Source organism: Propithecus coquereli, unplaced genomic scaffold (genome assembly GCF_000956105.1).
Source record: "Propithecus coquereli isolate 6110/MARCELLA unplaced genomic scaffold, Pcoq_1.0 Scaffold86, whole genome shotgun sequence".
Taxonomy (NCBI): domain Eukaryota; kingdom Metazoa; phylum Chordata; class Mammalia; order Primates; family Indriidae; genus Propithecus; species Propithecus coquereli.
In genome coordinates this window covers 702,523-706,124 of record NW_012154840.1, presented here as the reverse complement: position 1 = coordinate 706,124, position 3,602 = coordinate 702,523, and positions in this window count along the sequence as shown.

The window sequence follows — 3,602 nt, the reverse complement described above, 5'->3', positions numbered from 1 at the left end:
TTGGAACCATGTGAATATATTACATATGCAAAGTAATATAAATAAATAATAATCCAAAAGAAGAAAGTTAGCTTCTCAGAAAGTCTTTTCCATATCTACAAAGAATATTTAAGCTTTATCTGTACTGTTCTCTTATACTATTTTATGTTGTCTGATTTATATACATAGTTTTCTGTAACACTCCTCAGCCAGTACTGTAACTTCTTGGTTTCCTGTTATTCCTACAAGACTATGACCCCCTTAAGTGTAGGAATCTTGTTTTGATATATCTCTGTCTCTCTCATAATGAGCACAGTGTTTGGCAAGTGGTAGCTGCCCAGTAAATTGTCTTTTGAATGAATGTAACCTTTTCTGATCCACCTTGTCTCGATGAATCTCTTCCCATAAAATATTGCTTGTGTCTATTTTATTGAATTTATCATTATCTTATATTATATTTATTTGCTTAGATTTGTTTGTCTTTATGAGATTGTGAACCCCTGGAGATACAGTAGGTGTTCAGTTAGGATGTGAAACTGGGACCTTAAAGAATTAGAAATAATTTTTCTGTAATTCCAGCTAAGTTAAAAAAATGATATCGGTACTATCATATCTAAGATGACATTCCCTAGTAAAATAATAGAGTCTCATTAGAGAAAAATAAGAATCAAACCTTAAAAATAGGTATTCGTTCATTACAATGATGCATCCTATAATTCTTTATTAAAGGATATACTGAAATCTGTTAAGCTGGTTTTAAAATATCCTTTAGCTTTTGTTCCTGGAATTTCAAAGATTAATTTTGGAAGACATTAATGGTATTTAGACAGACTTCCATAGACTGGTAAGGGCAGAACAACATTAATAAATAGGGATCAAAATTCCAAGACCTATGAGATATTTTCCTAGAGCACATAAATTCTTTGAATGCATGAAAATCCATTGACTTACCTAAAATGCATTATTATATAGTCATTCATTTAGGAAATATTTTTTGAGCGACTACTATGCTAGGCATTCTGAGGTATTAAGAAATAAATAAAATATGATCTTTGTCCTCAGGGAGGCAGTATTGCATAGTGGTTAGAAACACATAATTAAATAAACCTACTTTCGAAATATTGCTTCTCTCTTTACTAGTTAGGTGATCTTAAGTAAGTTACTTAAATACTGTGCCTAAGTTTTATCCTCTGTCAAATAGGGATAATAATATTAATAGCTATTTCATAGGACTGTTATGAAGAGCTAATTGGAATAACGAGTGTACATACAAGGCTCTACACACTTCTTGGCACATCATAAACACTGCAAAAGTGTTTATTTAGAGTCTTATAGTCTAGAAATAGAAGTGTTCTTTTATACAATGTATTTTTTCCTAATACTAGCATTCATCGGCTTTGTAGTGTTTATGTAGTATATGACCACATTCCAAATACTTACAGACTTGATATTCACACATGGTACTTTTCTTAGTCCATTTGTGTTGCTATAAAGGAATAGCTAATACTGGGCAATTTATACAGAAAAGAGGTTTATTGGCTCATACAATGCGGCTGTACGAGAAGCATGATACCAGCATCTGCTCTGGTGAGGGACTTAGGCTTCTTCCACCTATGGTGGAATTCAAAGGGGAGCCAAAAATCACATGGAGAGAGAGTGGGAATCACATGGAGTGAGAAGAAATAAGAGAGAGAGGAGGAGGTGCCAGGCTCTTTTCAACAAGTTCTTGTGGGAAGTCAGAGTTAGAACTCACTCACTCTCTTGAGAATGGGACAAAGACATTCACGAGGGATCCATGATCTGCCCCCATGACCCAAACACCTCCCACTAGGCCCCACCTCCAACATTGGGGATCAAATTTCAACATGAGACTTGGCAGGGTGAAACCATTTCCAAACCACAGAAACACTCTTACCCTAATTCTCAGGCTCTATGAGGCATGGGGGAACAACTTAGAGTAAGTAGTAAGAAAATTAATAAATGAAACTGATAAACAACTATTAGTGATTTTACTAAGAAGAAAAAAAGAGGTTCCATAAGACTGATGGTGGGAGAATATCATCTGTTTATTTGAATGAAATAGTGGCATTTTAAGGAAGATGTACATTTGTTGTAATCAATAAACCTATATTGACATATGATTATCACTCAAAGTCCATAGTTTACATTAGGGCTTACTCTTGGTGTTGTACAGTCTGTGGGTTTGGACAAATTTATAATGACATGCAACCATAATTATAGTATCATGCAGAGTAGTTTTGTTGTCCTAAAAAATCCTCTGTGCTTCACCTATTTATACCTCCCTTCCCCCTAACTCCTGGAAGTCACTGACCTTTTTATTGTATCTATAGTTTTGCCTTTTCCAGAATGTCATATAGTTGGAATCATACAATATGTAGCCTTTTAAGACTAGCTTCTTTCACTTAACAGTATAGATTTAAGTTTCCTCCATGTGTTTTCATGACTTGAAAGCTCAGTTCCTTTCAGAGCTGAATAAATTTCATTTCTGGATGTACCACAGTTTACCCATTCATATACTGAGGACATCTCGGTTGCTTCCAAGTGTTGGCAATTATGAATAAAGCTGCCATAAACATTCATGTGCAGGTTTCTGTGGACATAAGTTTTCAACTCATTTGGGTAAATACCAGGGAGCATGATTTCTGGATCATTTAGTATGCATATGTTTTGTTTCGTAAGAAACTGCCAGATTGTCTTCCAAAGTGGCTATACCATTTTGCATTTCCACCTGCAATGAATGAGAATTCCTGTTGCTACACATTCTCATCAGCATGTGGTGTCGTCAGTGGTCTGGATTTTGGTTATTCTAATAGGTACGTAGTGTTATTTCGTTCTTGTTTTATTTTTCATTTCCCTGATGACATAAGATGTTGAGCATCTTTTCATATGCTCATTTGCCATCTGTATGTTTTCTTTGATGAGGTGTCTGTTAAAATCTTTGGCCCATTTTTTAGTCGGTTGTTAGTTTTCTTGTTGAGTTTTAGAAGTTCTTTGTATATTTTGGATTACAGTCCTTTATCAGGTATGTCTTTTGCAAATATTAATATTTTCTTCCAGTCTATGGCTTCTCTTTTTATTCTCCTGACAGTGTCTTTTGCAGAGCAGAAATTTTAATTTTTTTGGTAACAGATTTATTACTATATAATTCATATGCCATATAATTCACCACTTTAAAGTATACAATCCAGCAGTTTTTAGTTGTGCTGTATTCAGTTGTGAAATCATCACAATAAATTTTAGAATGTTTTCATGACCCCCAAAAGAAACCGAATGCCCTGTAGTCCTCACCTCCCAATCCCCCTATCGTTTCTTACCCCTCACCACGAGCCCCTAGCAACTACCAATCTACTTTCTTTCCCTATAGATTTGTCTATTCTTGGCAAAAATATTAATTTTGATGACATTCAGGTTATTAATTATTTTTCCATGAATCATGTCTTTGATGTTATATTTAAAAAGTCATTGCCAAACTCTGGGCCACCTAGATCTTCTTCTATGTTATCTCCAGGAGTTTTATAGTTTTGTATTTTACATTTAGGTCTGTCATGCATTTCTACTGTATTTCTGTGATCAGTGTAAGGTCTCGTGTCTAGGTTCATTTT